Source organism: Leopardus geoffroyi, chromosome D2 (genome assembly GCF_018350155.1).
Source record: "Leopardus geoffroyi isolate Oge1 chromosome D2, O.geoffroyi_Oge1_pat1.0, whole genome shotgun sequence".
NCBI classification, from domain to species: Eukaryota; Metazoa; Chordata; class Mammalia; order Carnivora; family Felidae; genus Leopardus; species Leopardus geoffroyi.
The window spans coordinates 18,997,115-19,014,291 of NC_059334.1; the positions used below are offsets into that span (position 1 = coordinate 18,997,115).

The 17,177-nt window shown below is 48.8% G+C and overlaps 3 long non-coding RNA genes across 3 annotated transcripts in view; 2 read left to right on the forward strand and 1 right to left on the reverse strand.

Moving 5' to 3' along the window:
* Nucleotides 1-232: 232 nt before the first annotated feature.
* Nucleotides 233-6,223, forward strand: LOC123576517. Its single transcript, XR_006701457.1, has 4 exons — nt 233-341; nt 3,835-4,732; nt 5,476-5,895; nt 6,007-6,223. It is a non-coding gene; the product is annotated as an uncharacterized LOC123576517 (long non-coding RNA).
* Nucleotides 1,499-3,311, reverse strand: LOC123576519. The gene is made up of 3 exons (XR_006701460.1): nt 3,215-3,311; nt 2,754-2,920; nt 1,499-2,241 (listed from the first exon to the last, which is right to left on the reverse strand). It is a non-coding gene; the product is annotated as an uncharacterized LOC123576519 (long non-coding RNA).
* Nucleotides 6,224-7,592: 1,369 nt separating the features above from the next.
* The window catches only part of LOC123576518, an 80,616-nt gene continuing 71,031 nt past the window's right edge, over nt 7,593-17,177 (forward strand). Inside the window, exon 1 of the long non-coding RNA XR_006701459.1 lies at nt 7,593-8,463. This is a non-coding gene — a long non-coding RNA (uncharacterized LOC123576518). The remainder of the gene's footprint in view (nt 8,464-17,177) is intronic.

The window sequence follows — 17,177 nt, forward strand, 5'->3', positions numbered from 1 at the left end:
ATTCCCCTAGTTCCCAGAGCTGTCAGAACTTTGGGGTTGCCGATGATTCAGAGGTTTGTTTACTCCAACTAGATTATAAACTCAAACAGTCTTAATCAGACCCCCTTTCTTCCAAGGTGCCCTCCCCCCACCACTGCTTTGATCGTATTAGAATGAAACGCCAGGTGAAAGTCCACTGGGGGCAATCGAGTTGCCACAGCAGTTATTCACTCTGAATGTTTGACGCCTTCACTTTCAGGCCATCTTAGGGCCCCCCTGTGCCCTTTGAAGTAAATCACAACCCTCGCTTCCTGTTTGGAGTCTGGAGGAAAACAGTGCCGTGACGGCTCCCCGTACACAAAGTGAATAGGAGAGCACCCCGGCCAAGATCACAGGCTCCTGAGTTTCGCCCCTGAGTTGAATCAACAGATGACAGTCTATCCCCGGTCTCCCTGTGTCAGAAACGGAATCCCTCTGTCAGAAGCAGCAGGACAGGAAAGGCCACAGAGGCAATCTGGGTGATTTAACTGTGTAAGGGTGGATTTCTTTCTCTAGAAGAGCCTGGCTAAACTCAGGGACGACTTCTAATTCCAACACAGTGGCAACACAGTGGGGGCATAATAAATGCTTACTGGCTGTCTGCCCATTGAAAGAATGGCTCCCGGTACCCTTAGCGGTGGGCTGGAGCTCTGATCTCGGGGACGAAATCACCCACAACTTTCTCTTTTCCTTGTCATATTTGCTTCCTAAAGCCTTTCTCCAATTTCTAGCCAGCCTGGCTTTCATTTCCTGCCTACTTTCTGCTTCGACCTGCTTTGTGTTTCGTGTGCTTGACTATAGCTACCATTTGGAGAGCAAGCTACTGCGGTACCCTCAAAAATAATAAGGCTTTGCAGTGTGTTGTGATTTTTATATTATTGTTATTATTATTTTGCAAGAGGCAGTAGACTTCAAAGGTTTGGGCTAGCATTTAAAAGCAGGGTAGGGGCGCCTGGGTGGCTCAGTCGGTTAAGCGTCCAACTTTGGCTCAGGTCATGATCTCAGAGTCTGCGAGTTCGAGCCCCGTGTCCGGCTCTGTGCTGACCGCTCGGAGCCTGGAGCCTGCTTCGGATTCTGTGTCTCCCCCTCTCTCTGCCCCTCCCCTGCTCGTGTTCTGTCTCTCTCTGTCTCAAAAACAAATAAGAACATTAAAAAGATTTTTTTTTTAAATAATAAAAAAAAATAAAAGTGGGGTGGAAATAATGGGCATTCAGATGCCTCGGGCAACTGGAAAACACCTCTAGCCTAGCAAGATGTAAGTGGTGTGGTAGAATGTGTTTAGAAAATGAACTTAGGGTGGCGGCTGGGTGGCTCAGTCGTGAGTTCGAGCCCCGCGTCGGGCTCTGTGCTGACAGCTTGGAGCCTGGAGCCTGCTTTGGAGTCTGTGTCTCCCTCTCCCTCTGCCCCTCCTCCATTCTCACTCTGTCTATCTCAAAAATAAATAAAAACGTTAAAATAGGAAAACGAAAATGAACTTAGGTATCTTAGTAATTTCGCATTTATTTTGTTGGTGGGAGCAGGTGTTTGCTTTGCAGCTTCGCAATAATACCAGGTAAGGGTGACTTATAACATCAATAAGGTTTTTTGTTTTTGTTTTTTTTTTCTAACGTTGGCAATGTTTTTCAGACACGGGAGTTTCCAAGTCAGCGAAAAGAAAGTCACTGCTCTGCTGTTTATCTGATTGAGCAGAGGGCCTGAGAGCCCCAGGAGCTGGGAGGGAGTACGGTTTGGAGCAGGCTGGGGAGGATGGGGAACTGTAGGACCCACTGTGGGGACAGGAGAGCAGCGTGCGGGGCCCCGGAAGCCCTTGACTGGTCAAAGTGCCTGTGGGGCTGTCACTGTGGTTTAAGGCTCTGAGAATATAAATTAGCAGGAGGTAGGTGGAGGGTGGATGGTGTCATTCTGGCCCCGAAAGGCCTTCATAAATCAGTGACAGCGGAGCCCCAGCCAACTCCCTTCCAGCTGGTTGCCGGAGGCCCTCCTTCCCAGTCTGCTCAGACAAGTGGAAAGAAGGGATTCCTGAGTGGGTGGGATGCCGCAGCGTGGCCCGCCCTCCCCCTACCTGGGGGATCCGAGCGCCTGGGTTTTCTCTGGAGCTGTAGGCTTTGACGTCGAAACCTCGGAATCCTTGCTCCAGTGGTCAGATTCAGATGCCGGCCTTGGGAGGGATTTGCCTTTGACAGTGGTGGCGATGACGGAGTCTTTAATGAAACAAATTCTGCCCTGTTGGAGAAACACAACGGAGCTCTCTCCCAACGGTGGACAAGAATGGTCTGTTCCTGCCTTCGAGCCTTTGTGCTTTGTTAACAGAACGTCCCTGGCACATCTGTGCTCCAGCGTGCCGCTGCTAAAAGCTTAGCTCTGTCCTTGCACAATACTGGGGGACGCTGTCAGAAGGTCAGCTTAAGTCCCTCATCTAAAGGCGGAGGGAAGCGCTAAAACCCTGCCAAGATCCCGGGGACGTTTCCAGTGTTAAGGTTTAAACTCATTCCCCGCAGCCGGCCTCCCGCTTCCACGCCAGCCCACCAACTCCTCCCTCTCGCGAGGGTAGAGTTCTGGGGGTCCAGGGTGTCTTGGGCGCCCGTCTGTAAAGCAAGAGCACCCAGCCAGGGACACCAGGCGCCACGTTCTTTCTCTTTAGTCTCAGTTCTGAGCTCCAGCAGGCTTCGTATTTTACGGAAGAACCAAGTATCGCCCTGAGGTCAGCTGTAGTCACCTCTGCCCCCTGCACTCACTTCCCTCTCCTGGTAAGCAAGTAGGGCGCGACGTCATCTCTTTAGTAGAAAACGGAGTGGGGGAAACACGACCTCTAAGCGGCTCGTAAGAACTGGGGAATAAGATTCAGATGTCTGTCTGCACCTCGGCCAATGTGCCTTCTTTTCTTCCCGGGAATGCCAAATCCCTGTAACGAACCATGAGCGGTAACTTACTATATTGCCGTTGCCCTGAGCTAGGGTTCCCGGAACCTAGGCTTGCCCCCTTTGTCTCTGTGGGCTGCTCTGCTCAGGGGGTGAGGTGATCTTTTCAGGGTGCAGGGGCAAAGTGTCTATTTCTGGGAGGGGAAGTGTATGGGGCTCCCTCTTCACTGTGGCCAACGTGAACCACCTTAACTTTTGGACTCACAAATGCTCTGTTGTTTGTTTGCTTGTTACCAGGGACATAAGAATAAAGAGGGAGCAACAGACAGACCGAATACCTGGAAACACTGTTTCTTGTACACACAGGAGGGCAGAATTTACTTGTTCCTGAAGCATAAAATCTGTCTCCCACAGGGCTTTTGCCTTAAAAAAAAAAATAAAAATAAAAAAAGTTTGTTTATTTTGAGAGAGAGAGAGAGAGGGCAAGTGCGAGCTGGGGAGGGGTCGAGGGAGAGGGAGAATCCCAAACAGGCTCTGCGCTGTCAGCACAAAGCCGATCGCGGGCCCCGATCCAACGAACTGTGAGATCGCGACCTGGGCAGAAATCGAGAATTGGACGCTTCACCAACTAGGCCGGCCAGGCCCCTGGGGCTTTTGCTTTATGTTATCTGCCCTTGGCTCTGCTACTTTCCGGCTGTGTGGCCTTGTACGGATTACTTTACGTCTCTGTGCCCCCATTTTCCACATCCGATAAAATTAATCATAATAGTATCTCCTAGGATTGCTGTGAAGACTAAATGAGATAACAACGGGAAAGCTCTTAGAACACAGTAAGGGCACACAGTAAGGGCTCAAACATGTAAACATTTGCCGTAGGTCTATGTATGGCTTTTGTGATTTTTCTTTTAGTCAAGCAGCAGCTCTCATTTCTCGTCTTTTCTTTTGTGTTTGGATTCAGGCCGTGCGAGCGCAATCTGCCTGCCTTGGAGATCCCTCCATCCGAAAGATCATTTCCATTTCCGGGACGACCCTCTCAGGATTCCTCTGGGAACCCAGCCGCCGGGCACCGCTCCCCGCTTTCCTCTGGGCTCCAGAATGACCTACGCCAAGCACAGAGCAGTCCCCAGCATGGCTGCCGCGTTCCGGTTTCTTTGTCAATGTGAAGCGTCCTCGTTGCCGGTCGCGTTGCCATCCCAACGCCCTTTCTGTGCTCTCGGAGTGGCCAGCAGGGGGAGCTACGCGGCCGTTGCCGAGCCCCAGGCGGGGCTTTGTGACCGGCCAGGGCTTCTCCCAAGGAGTCCTAAGGACAGTGCCTGTGGATCTTAACGTTAGGGAAGATAGAAACCGTCCTGGGCATGGCATGGAGATTCACTGGGTACTTCTGCAGATAGAACCTTAGGAGACAGAAAGCTGGATGTTCTAGCTGTCGAGAGCTTTGCCGTCAGACATCCCTGTGATGAGATTTCTTAGCTACCTTACCTCCAGCGAGTGGCTTAAACTCCTCCAGGCACGGTTTCTTCCTAGGAAAAACTGGAGAATCCAAGCTGCCCTCGGCAGGGGGGGGGGGGGGGGGGGATGCTGGAAGAGTCTCTGTGTGGCTAATAGAGATCTCAGCCACGGAGGCATTCGGGGAATGCTAGGTATCATTGCTCAGTGAAGGCTGAGCCAATTTCGAAGCACCCCGACCAGAATTCTCTCTCTCGGCTCTTTTCTCTCTCCTGGCCCGATGGCCTGCTTTTCTCTCCCTGCAGCTCTGCATTCTCTCCCTGCCCTTCCTGCCTGTCGCTGAGGCCTGGAACCCACGCTGTGGACCTCATCCTGGGCGGCGTCTATCCTCCCCGTTCCTGGATACCTGGGTAGGTGTGAGCAGGGCTACTCCAGGGTCTGGGAGCCTGGTGGTAGTGGTGGTGGCTGTGATGACGGGCACGGCCCCAGCGGAGCCCGAGGACATCAGGTTTCTAAGGGTCCAGCCCTCAGCTTCCCTTTTTTTTTTAATTAAATATAATTTCTTGTCAAATTGCTTTCCATTTCAACACCCAGTGCTCATCCCCACAGGTGCCCTCCTCAATGGCCGTCGCCCACTTTCCCCTCTCCCCCGCCCCCCATCAACCCTCAGCTTGTTCTCGGTATTTAAGAGTCTGTTATGGTTTGCCTCCTTCCCTCTCTCTAACTTTTTTCCCCCTTTCCCCTCCCCCCCCCCCCCCCCCCCCCCCGTCTTCTGTGAAGTTTCTCAGGATCCGCATATGAGTGAAAACATATGGTATCTGTCTTTCTCTGCCTGACTCACTTCATTTAGCATAACCCTCTCCAGTTCCAACCACGTTGCCACAAAAGGCCAGATTTCATTCTTTCTCTTTGCCAAGTAGTATTCCACTGTGTATATAAACCACAATTTCTGTATCCATTCATCCGTTGATGGACATTTAGGCTCTCTCCATCATTTGGCTATCGTTGAGAGTGCTGCTATAAACATTGGGGTATGAGTCCCCTACGCATCAGCACTCCTGTATCCCTTGGGTAAATTCCTAGCAGTGCTGTTGCTGGGTCATAGGCTAGCTCTATTTTTAATGTTTTGAGGAGCCTCCACACTGTTTTCCAGAGCGGCTGCACCAGTTTGCACTCCCACCAACAGCGCAAGAGGGTTCCCGTTTCTCCGCATCCTCGCCAGCATCTAGCGTCTCCTGATTTGTTCATTTCACAGCCTCAGCTCCACTTGGGCACCTGTTCAGGTCTGGGTTGACCCGGGTAGTTTGGGTCGGGGCACCTGTGGAAGTCTCCATGCATTCTGTCCTCCGAATCTCAAACGAGGCTGCCTTTGTTCTGCAACTGGAGGGCCGGTCTCAATGCTCTCTGTCCTCAGGGATAGGTTTCCTTTGTTTCCATTTGAAACGCTGCGTCTCTTAGTGGACGGATAAAAGCCCTGTGCGTGGAATGACTAACTTGTTTTGGCCCTGGAAGTCCCGTGTCCCTGCAAAACCGTCAGTCCCAGGTGGGGCCGGCACCCCGTGGGACAGAGCATGTAAGTGGTCTCAGGTGGGGTAGCCCTGCAAGAGAGCTCTGTGGCCGTAAGAGTCCCAGGGAAGACAGTGTCGCTCAAGAAAAAAAATGTGCCATTTCCTCCCACCACCAGAATCGATGTTGGCCGCACGCAGGCGTTTCTCGCAGCACCTGATGAATGGGGGATGCGGGCCAAGCTGCTATCTTCCAGAATTTGGCAGTGAGAGGGGTCAAAGGCGGACCTCAATCCAAAAGAAGACACCTTGAGGGGCGCCTGGGTGGCTCAGTCAGTTGAGCGTCCGACTTCGGCTCAGGTCATGATCTCGCACTTCGTGAGTTCGAGCCCCGCATCGGGCTCCGTGCTGACAGCTCGGAGCCTGGAGCCTGCTTCGGATTCTGTGTCTCCCTCTCTCTCTGCCCCTCCCCCGCTCATGCTCTGTCTCTCTCTGTCTCTCAAAAACGAATAAACGTTAAAAAAAATTTTTTTTTCCCAAAAGAGGACACCTTGGAATGGCCACCTGCCTCTGTCCAGCAGCCCCTTGTCCAGGAGCCCTCAGGAGCGGGGCACTGGAGCCTTGGCCCCGGGACCCCCGAGGCAAGGCTGCAGCAAGTCCTTCTGGAGAGCGACTCCGGACCTTTGCCTCTAATTGGCCCCCATTTCTGCACACAGCCATTTCCTCTGCCCGCGGCACAACTCATAAAAAGCCAGGCTTTCTTCCATACCTTTGAAAAGTTCAAAGGAGCCCATATCCTAGGGAGATCTGGCAGCACAGGCACCTGGGGCTGAGGGGACTGAGGGCTCTGGGCCACCCCCCCCCGCCCCGCCTGCCTTTTACTGCTTGTCAGTGTCAGTGTCCTAGGCTCCAGGGGAAGGGAAGCCCAAACCCACCATGGCCAGCTCTGCTCTGTTTTATGGGATCAGGCTGTGCTCTTTAACCCTGCCCTGCATTTTGCAGCGGGAGCCCTCATGGCCACGGAGCAGGTCACCGAACAGATGTCAAGCCCATCCTAGAGCAAGCGCGTGATAAAGCCAAACTCACTGCTGGTGAGTCGGTCAGCCCCGCTCCGTTCAGAGGCTGCCTCCACGGCTTTGCTCCCATCATGCTTCTGCTCTTTTGTGGGGACCCTTTGTTGCAGTTGGGGGGTGGAGCACGGGCGAGCTTATCTGAGCCCAAGGTGCGGTTGTGTTCAGATTAGCATAGGGTTTGCAGGCTCTCAGGCATAGCTTTTTGGCATTAACTGAACTTGGTTCTTCCCCAGTATCCAAATTGGTGATTTTTATGCGGCACCCTCTTAGACACTTACCCTCAACTTCAGGCCAACGGTTTCGAGGGGAAAATGAAACGGCTTTGTGCTCTCTATCCCGACTGGCGTCCCTTACGAGGTGTTCAAGAAATGCTTGCTAATTGCACGAATCCAGGCGGCTTATGGAACGGGAAACTGGGGTCTTGAAGGGGAGCCTGGTTTTGTTACTTACAGGTGTCTAGACAGAGGATGGGGCTAGATCGGAAGGGGAAAATTTTTATCTACTTTCCTCCCCGCAATGATCTTCGCTCTTTGACTACCCACCAAACCCACTGGTGGAGGAATACGGTGCACGTATTCAGTTGCACTCCTGTGTACGGCGGAAGGCTCGCCAGCACCTTCTGCGTGCCCTGCACCCTACCTTTTGTCCCTCAAGATGCCAATCACCTCAGGATGGCTCAGTTTGCCGGAGATCCAGAATCCAGGCCCTCTGGGTTTTCCTTTCCTCCAGTGTTTGACTGAACCCCTCCTGGAGCCCCAGTGGGCAAGTGCGTGGCATCTGTGTCCACATAATTCGTGGCACCTTGGGCTGGAATGTCTGCCTGTTGTGCCACATCTAGATCGTTTAGGGTGAGGGTGAGAGTTGAGCCCTCCCTTTCCCCCAACACACACATGTACACACACACACACGCAAAGACACAAACATCCACCTACTCTCACCTCCCCCCACCGCCTCCCCCGGGTTGAGTCGGGCTAAGAGAGAAGACAGGACATTTTTATCTGTATTTAATCACCACATTCTCTCCCACAATTACTCTGTAGGATTCTTCCCATGTATGTGGACCAACTGCTCCACGTTGAAAGAGTTTGAGGCAGCAATATCTCTGACGGCTTTCGTAGGTTATTTGTTTGCATCTCAGACTCCTCTCCTAAATCCTGCTAGGGCACACGTCCCCCCAGCTCCACCCAGGTTATGAATGTCATTGCTGAGCTCTGCGTAACGAGGTTTGAGTTCAGTTTGTCTGGCAACACTTCTGGATGTAATCTGTTCCGTGCAATGAGTCACCAAGGTCAGCATCTCCCCACGAGGGAGGTTTCTGTGTGGGTCTGGCTTGTTCTCCCGACCAGCCTCTATCACTTCTGAGTGCTGTGAGCTTGGAATTACTGTGACACCTGCCCCTTGGCCCTCCAGCTACTTGGACATACTTTGGCCTGTCTATCAGGACTCGTTTTGAAAAGCAAGTGGGATATTATAGTAAAACGTCTGATACAGCTTTTCTCACCTGCAGCTGTGACCCACTGGTGACATAAATTTGATGGGTTGTGACCAGCGTTAAAAAAATAAGTAAGTAAAAAATAGACCATATAGTGGTTTTTCTTTGTGCTGATGGAAATGCTAGATGTTCCAAGATTAGTTTGTGGGATGACTGCCCAGCTTGGGAAATATACTAAGACCTCTTGAGGTGTATACTTGAAATGGGTGAATATATATATGTTATATATATATGTATGTATGTATATATATATGTATGTATGTGTATATATATATATATAGCAATAAAATAATTTATAAAAAAAATTAGGAACTCTGAAAAAAATCCATCAAGCTGTATGTTTGAGATCTGTGCACTTTATTGTGGTATGCTAGACCTCAATTAAAAATTAAATATAAACAATGGCATAGAAAAGATCAGAGTACCTCACATGTCGGAGGGCAAGCATGAGTTTTATGAAATACATGTGTCAATGTGTGTGTGTGTTTGTGCACTCGTGTGTGCATTGGGCTACAGTAAAAGGTGCTTCTTCCTGTGGATTGTTGCGTAAAATGTTTAAAGCCTAAATGTGTGGCATAGATCGGTCCAGTGAAACTAGGCATTTAACAATGGTTATGTATCCCCTTCCTTCTTTTCTAGAAACCCAAATTGTGCCCATGTTCAGTCACGGACCTTAGAGTGTGACCTGTTTCTGCCCCAGAGAGCAGAAATTCTGCCTAGCTAGAGAAGCCCCCCTCTTCCGTGTGCACACGCGCGCGCGCGCACGCGCGCGCACACACACACACACACACACACACACACACACACTCAATTAAGTCAAGCTGTCTTTTCCAGTTAAATAAACATCACACTCCTGGAAGGAAGAACAAATAGCTGGTCTCTCCCCAAAGAAAATGTGCCTCTGGGCTTCTGGTTTGGAAGGTTTTGTAATGTTTACTTTTCAGTGTTCTCTACTTGACTCTTTCTCTCTTTCATTTGGTTTTCAATACCGCGCGGTTTAAATGAGCTGTCTTAGCGCTGTGACCCCCGGTGGGGGGTTGCTCTGACAGGCACGTGGCTCCCCCGGGCCCCTTCCTCCCTCAGAAGTGTGAGTGGTGGAGATTGTATCCGGAACCTGGAGATACAGAAGCATGGCTGTTGTGTGGGTGGGCGTGGGGCGGGGGTCTCAGCCACTGACGCCACCAAGACACGTGTGGACTGCTGTGCCATCCGGGTAAATCGACTCGGTCGTCCAGTCCCCGGTGACCTTATGAAGAGGACCAATTTGCAGGTAGCCCTCTGTTGACTCTGTTTCACCGAGGATGGAAAGAGAGGGTTTCTGTTGCCTTTGGACAATTCTGTTTCCTTTGGTTGGTTGCTCGCGTGACACCTTCCATGACCACTGAGGGGGCTGACACAGATGGGCTGGATGGAGAGACCAAGTTGGGAATGACAGGATGGCAGCTTCTGTTGGCACATTGACCGAAATCTGGGAAATCAGGGAATTATTAGAATTTACTCTGGTTTTGTGAGGCCTGGCTTCAAATTCCATGTCACTTTATAGAGCAAGATGACTACTGATTTGTGGTCAATTTACAACTGGCTCGGGATAGAGGGTTAGTGTCTGTAATTAGCTATGACGAGAAGGCCCCGTCAACTCTTTCAGGTGCTTGGGATGCCTGAGTGCCCAGAGCCAGGGTGGATATTTTTATTATTTTTACTTCTTATCTTCTGGTTGTCTTTTGTTTCCCACCAAGTAGATGATCTATGGTAGATGGTAATTGGTGGGTGGTGGATGGTTAGGGGTCGACAGTGGTGGACGTTAGTGGCTGGATCCCAGACCTTGAGGTCCGCCTACCCACTGAGAATCCCGGCCTTGCCACTTATTTGCAGCATATCTTTGTGCTTCGGTTGCTGCCTCAGCAAAATAATAGCACCTCATTCATGGGATTATATATATATATATATATATATATATATATATATATATATATAAAATTTACCCTCTTAATTATTATTACTAAAATTTTTTTAACGTTTATTTATTTTTGAGAGAGAAAGCACGAGTGGGGGAAGGGCAGAGAGAGACACACACACAGAATCCGAAGCAGGCTCCAGGCTCTGAACTGTCAGCACGGAGCCCGAGGCAGGGCTTGAACCCACAAACCGTGAGATCACGACCTGAGCTGACATTAGACACTCAACCGACTGAGGCACCCGGGCGCCCCGATTGTTATTTTTAAACGTTTATTTGTTTCTGAGGGCGGGGAGGGGCAGAGAGAGAGAGGGAGACCGAGGATCTAACGTGGGCTCTGCGCCGACAGCAGAGGGCCCCATCAGGAACCCTGAGCTCGAGACTTGAGCTGAAGGTGGAAGCTTGACCAACCAAGACACTCAGGCGCCCCATCATCTTAATGATTTTTAAGCGTCCTGTTAAATACACTCACACTTGTGCTACCTACCGTCCACCTCTAGAACTCTTTTCATCTTGCAAAACTGAGACCCTGTTCCCCTTAAACAACAACTCCCCCTACCTCCCCCCCCACCCCAGACCCTGGAAACCACTGTCCTACTTTCGGTCTCTATGCATTTGACAACTCTGGGTACCTCATACGAGTGGAATCATGCACTCATTTGCGTTTTGGGGACTTTCTTGTTTTACGTCGCCGAGCGTCCTCGAGGTTCATCCGTGTCCGCAGCGTGCGTCGGGGTTTCCTTCCTTTTCAAGGCTGAACAGGATCCCACCGCGTGCACGTGTTTCGCTTATCCACTCAGCCATCGATGGAGACACAACTGGGTTGTTCCCACCTTTTGGGTATAGTGAGCGATGCTGCTATAAACATGGGGGGACAGATACCTGTTAAAGTCTCTGCGTTCCGTTCACGCGGGTGTATACCCAGGAGTCGAATTCCTAGGTGGCATGGTCATTCTATTTTTAATTTTTTTGAGAAATCCTTACCCTCTTTTCCACAGCAGCTACACCATTTTACCTTCCTAGCAGCCACGTACACGTGTTCCGGATCCACAGCCTCCGCCACACTTGTTATTTTCTGTTAAAGATGCTCTTTGCTTATAATAGCCCTCCGGGATTTTGTTTCTGAGAGTTAGATGGCAGAACGTATGGAAAGCACTTAGCAGAGTGCTTGGCTTGGTAAGTGATGTCTGTCTTTGGTACTTCAGGTTTTACCTCTCTTTCTGCGGAAGGAGAATAAGTGACAACTGTCACGGAAGCCACCTGCATGCCTATTTGTCACCTCACAGATCGTTGGCCCCCAAAGGCCACGGGCATGCATTTAGACAGGAATAATAGATTCAGGTGTCCTCTGGAGAGGCCCTCTATGGCTTGGGGTCATGCGAAGCTTTGAGATTTTTGGGGGGAACAGTGTGGCTTTAAGGGGTATTCCTGGATGGGGAGTCCTTTCTGTGTGACCTCTTAGAGTCTTTTCTTGCCTGGGTCCTCACTTGTTTTTACTGCCTGGCCTAGTAGACACAAGATCTGTATAGAGAGAGGAGCAAATGAGAATATCTTGCCACGTCCCACCGAGTCTTCCGGAAAAGGGGATGGGGACAAAACACAAGGTGTTTCTTTGAATGATTATGGAAACGTTGGAAAACAACTTTATTCCCACTGGATCATTTAGTTAGCAAGAGATTATTTGAAATGGAATACCTAGCAAGATGAAAAATGGTCTTTATTTTCTAGAATGAGTCTGCACGTCAAGGGGGGGGAAAAAGGACAAAATGAACATGGTCTAAGGTAGGAAGACGGTTGACTGCAATAGCATTTATTCTATGGTTAGAACATTCCAAACGAGGGTAAGAGACACGCTCTGTGTATACACTATTTCTCAGCCAGATGTTGGGCTCTGTCCTCTCGTCCCTCAGCAAAAGGCTGCGGATTTCTGTACCTCATTGGCCATATGGGTTTATACTTTCTGGTAAAGAGAAAGCCAGAGAAGTGATTTTTGGATTAGAAAACCAGGAAGAATCCAGTAATAGGCCAGTAATGTTTAAAAGACAAAAAAAGAAGAAGAAGAAGGGTGCCCGGGTGGCTCAATCAGTGAAGCGTCTGACTTCGGCTCAAGTCATGATCTCACAGTTTGTGAGTTTGAGCCCCATGTTGGGCTCTATGCTGGCAGGTCGGAGCCTGGAGCCTGTTTTGGATTCTGTGTCTCCCTCTCTCTGCTCCTCCCCAGCTTGTGCTCTCTCTCTCTCTCTCTCTCTCTCAAAAATAAATAAACATTAAAAAGAGAGAGAGAGAGAGAGGTATGTGGGTGGCTTAGTCAGTTAAGCGTCTGGCTCTTGGTTTCGGCTCAGGTCATGATCTCACAGTTGGTGGGTTTAGGCAGCAAGTCGGGCTCTGAGCTGACAGTGTGGAGCCTGTTTGGGATTCTTTCTCTCCCTCTCTCTCTGTTCCTCCCTACTTGCTCTCTCTGTCTCTCAAAAGGAACTTAAAAAAAAAAAAAAGAAAGAAAGAAAGAAAAAAGAGAAAAAGAAAAGGATAGAAACATGTTTTGGTCTGGAATTTTGCTCAAAAAATCCAGGGCAAGTTCTCCACCCCCTCCCCCAAGGCAAGTTTTTAATAGTCATGTTTCCATCTGGTTGATATAGTTCCTTACCTCTCAGTTTAAAAACTGATCTACTATATGCTAACTAACTTGGATGTAAATTGAAAAATAAACTATTAAAAAAACTAATCTCAATGTAAATAGCTTTAATTGCAATTTTGAGGCTCCCTGAAAGAATTCATTGGAGTATTCTTCATTGTTACATATCATATCTACGTATCTATGTACCTACCTATTGCGCATACACACAGATAATATCTATAGACACAGGATTGGATACCAGTTTCGTAAGGCAGTAGCTTATAAAATTTCGGGTGGCCTTTTTAAAGAAAAAAAAAATACAAATGATCTTTGCAGAATTTTCCAGAAACACAAGTGTGTTAACCCCTCCCAGGTGCTGGCTGAAGCCCGAGTTTCAGTTGGCTTCCTGTGAGAGCCCCTGTGAGGTCTCCCCGCTTGAGAGGCTCCCTGAAGGGCGCGCCATTATCTCCTACTGGGGGGGTTGTGTTTGAGCTCCAGCGGGGAGGAAACATGGTTCATGGTAACTAGCGGCTGGAACTTGATCCTGACTCCAGGCCCCTGGACCTTCCCCATCTTTATGGGCCTACTCAAAGGCCAGGGAAAGCATGTTTAAGGAGCGAATCCAAATGCTTTGGTCTTGATGCAATGGCAGGGGAGGGAGAGCAGAGGCGAGGGAGAGAGCCTAGTGACCAGGACAGCTAGAGGATAGGAACATCAGCTGTTTCCAGCCGAGGCGAAAATGGCCTCTTCACTAGAGCTGGAGGCCGGGAGGCTGAAGTATTCATGAGAAGGAAATTGGCCTGGGAGCGCCACTGCAGGGAAAGGCATGGTTGAAGTGGGCTGAACTATGCGGGTGCAGCCAGCCCATTATTCGGGGCCCCAAGGTCCGCGTCTTCCCCGGAGCCCGGGAAGCAGCCCTCGGTCTCCTGGGGCCGCAGCGCACACTCAGAGCGCAGCAACGACCCGAACAACCAGGTGTCCCGAAGGTCAGCGTCTCGTCTTCCTGCTGATGTCTTGTGTGCATCGTCATCTGTCCCCAGAAGTGCAGGGTCGGTGCGCGGGGAGAGGACAGACGGCAGACGGACCCCAAAGCAGGGGTCCCCAGGAGCAGAATGGAGACAGACTGGGGAAATATTCCTGGGTACAGGACGTGATGTCTCAGTGCCACGTGCAGCCTGGATTGGATCCTGGGTCAGGGAGGATGGCTGTAAAGGACGCCATCGGACAATTGAAGAAGTTGGTACACAGATTATAGGACAGATAATTGCATCGGTTTTAAATTTCCTGAATTTGAATATTATACGGTTGCTATGTAAAATCTCAGGATAAAAATGCTGAAATATGCACGGGTGAAAGGCAATGTTGTCTCTGTAACTTACTTTCAAATTGTTCAGAAAATACTAATTATTTATGTAATCATATGTACGTATGTGTATACATATATATGGAGAGAGTGCACAAATGCAGCGAAATAAAGGTATAAGGGGGTTCTCTGTACTATTCCTGAGTTCTCTAAAGTTTGAAATTATTTCACACCAAAAAGTTACGAAATAAAAAAGCAGAGCTTATGGAGTTCTTAGGACCATGTCTTTCAGAGTGTTTCCCAGTCGTCTATGTTAGAATTCCATGGGGTATTTAAGGTGCAGATTCAGGGGTTCCACCCACAGACCTCTGTTCCAGCAGGTTCGGGAGAGCCTGAACATGTGTATTTTCCACAAGCACCCCAGAGGATTCTGGTCCAGGTGGCCAGCAATTGCCACTTTCAGAAACACTTCCTCTTCCGGGAAGATGTGCTGACAAGCCAATGGGCAGGAGGACAGGTGAGCCTTGTCAGAGCCCCTCCTTGGCCTGCCTTCATTCTCGATGGCTCGTTGTGCCTACAATGTGCCAAGTTCTGACCTAATCCCATTGAGGCGGGAGCTGGGGCTGGTTTAGGATGAAGTCACCCACCCTAAGCCAGCGGTGGTCTCGTGTCCCCTGGACCCCAGCTCGTCCCTGTGTCTCTTTGCTAACACGGTAGACATGGTGTCCCGGGGGACAGTCTCAGAGTCATTCAATCCTCCCAGGAACCCAGAGGTAATATTACTGAGTGCAATGACAGATACAGCCCCCTTTTCTGTCGTGAAGCTCAGACCAGGGCTAGATCTCATGAGGAGCCGGGAGGGTGGGAAGGCTAGCCCTGATCTGAAATAGGGCCTTCGTGAAGGGAACGATGGGGGATAACACTGCTAAGAAAAGGTGACACCAGATGACGGGGGGGGGGGGGGGGGGGGGGTGAGAAGGAAGCTCCCGGGTATCGGGGAGCCCATTTTTCTGCAGGTCCCAACAGGTCTGACAGATAAATATCAGACTGTGTGTCCCGATAATAATAATTATTAAAAAATTCCCAGCTCTTGTCTCAAGCTCTTACCAGTGGCTTTTGGAATCATCAGAGTTTCCAGAACAGGTAGACCCTTCTCCTCTTCTGTCCCATGGTGGTCCATCTCTTTGGCTACGTGAGTGATTCCCTATTGCTGTCACCTCCAAGCTGCCCCTCGCCGCTCCGAGTAGGTACGATCTCAACTACCTCCCTCTTCTCTCCAGAAGGAGGTGTACTTGTTTCTTATTTACTTGGTTTTATTTAGCATTTATTTACTGAGTAAGCAAAACACAGAGCTGAAAAAGAAAATGTATGAAGAATACATAAATAGCACCTGCCTCACCAGCCCTCCCAAGGGCACATATCTCTCTTATCTTTCCAGAGATAGTGTCTCTATACTAAGGAACAGATTTGTCTCTGTTTTAAGAGCAAATTCTGTTTTGTACTTTGTTTCTTTTACCGATTTAAAAATATATCTAGGAGATCATGCCCCATCAGTCCCTGAGAAGATGCCCCACTCTTTCTGTGACTGTGTAATATTCCATTGTGTATATGACCTGTGGTTTAGTTAATTGATTCCCTACCGATGGCCATTTAGGTTGTTTCCAAACTTCCCATTTTAATACACTTGTGAGTATAATGCAGGCTAAAATTTTAAAGGTAGAATTGTTGAGTCAAAAGATACGAGCTTTGGTAATTAAAAAAAAATTTTTTTTTCAACGTTTATTTATTTTTGGGACAGAGAGAGACAGAGCATGAGCGGGGGAGGGGCAGAGAGAGGGGGAGACACAGAATCTGAAGCAGGCTCCAGGCTCTGAGCTATCAGCACAGAGCCTGACGCGGGGCTTGAACTCACAAACTGTGAGATCGTGACCTGAGCCGAAGTCAGACGCTTAACCGACTGAGCTACCCAGGCGCCCTGAGCTTTGGTAGTTTTGATGCATACGGCCAGATTTCCTTCTGTTGAGGTACCAGTTGACATGGCCACTAATCATCTGTAAGTGCCTGTTTGACCACATACTTGTCGCCATAATAGATTGTCAATTTTTTTTGACATTTGCAATTTTATATGTGAAAAAAAATGTGCTCCACTGAAATTTTAATTTACATTCTTCTTAGAATAAGTGGATCTGAACATCTTTTCATGTTTAAAATCTATTTTCATTTTATTTTGGAAGTATTCCCCTGCCCCTCCCCACCCCCTACCCATATCCATTGTTTTGTTTTTTTTTTCTATTGGGTTATGTTTATATTGAAAAGGAGCTGTTTATATATTAGCCACGCAGACCCTGAAATATTATATGTAGTCGAATGGATCAGCCTTTTCTTAAATGGTTTCTGTTTTGCTTTGCAGTTAAAAAGATATTCTTTATGCCAAGATTAACGTAGAGATTATCTCATGGAATCTTCTAACGCTCCCATGACTTAATTTTTATATAAACACTTTAAACCCACATCACATCTACCCTGGTGAAAGATGTGAAGTGTGAATTCAACTTCCTTTTTTCCACAGGTGGTTATCCAACTGTTCCGACACCATATTTTCTGTACTGATGTCATGTGCTGTCCTTTCCATACACTAAATTTTCATTTGTGCTCGGGTTTATTTGTGGACTTTTAGCTCTGTCTCATTTATCTGCCTGTCTGGTTTTCATCGTTATCACACTATTTCAGTCATTAATGAGAATATGTCCGTATTTGCCTGTGCTGCCTCGTTATTACGTTTCTTTTTCAGAAATGTCCTGACCACTTTGCTTATTTCTATATATAATCTTTAGGATCTCATTATCTAGTACAACACTCTTATTGGTATTTTATTTGGATTGCTTCTTTATAGGCTCTTGATACAGTAAGTAAG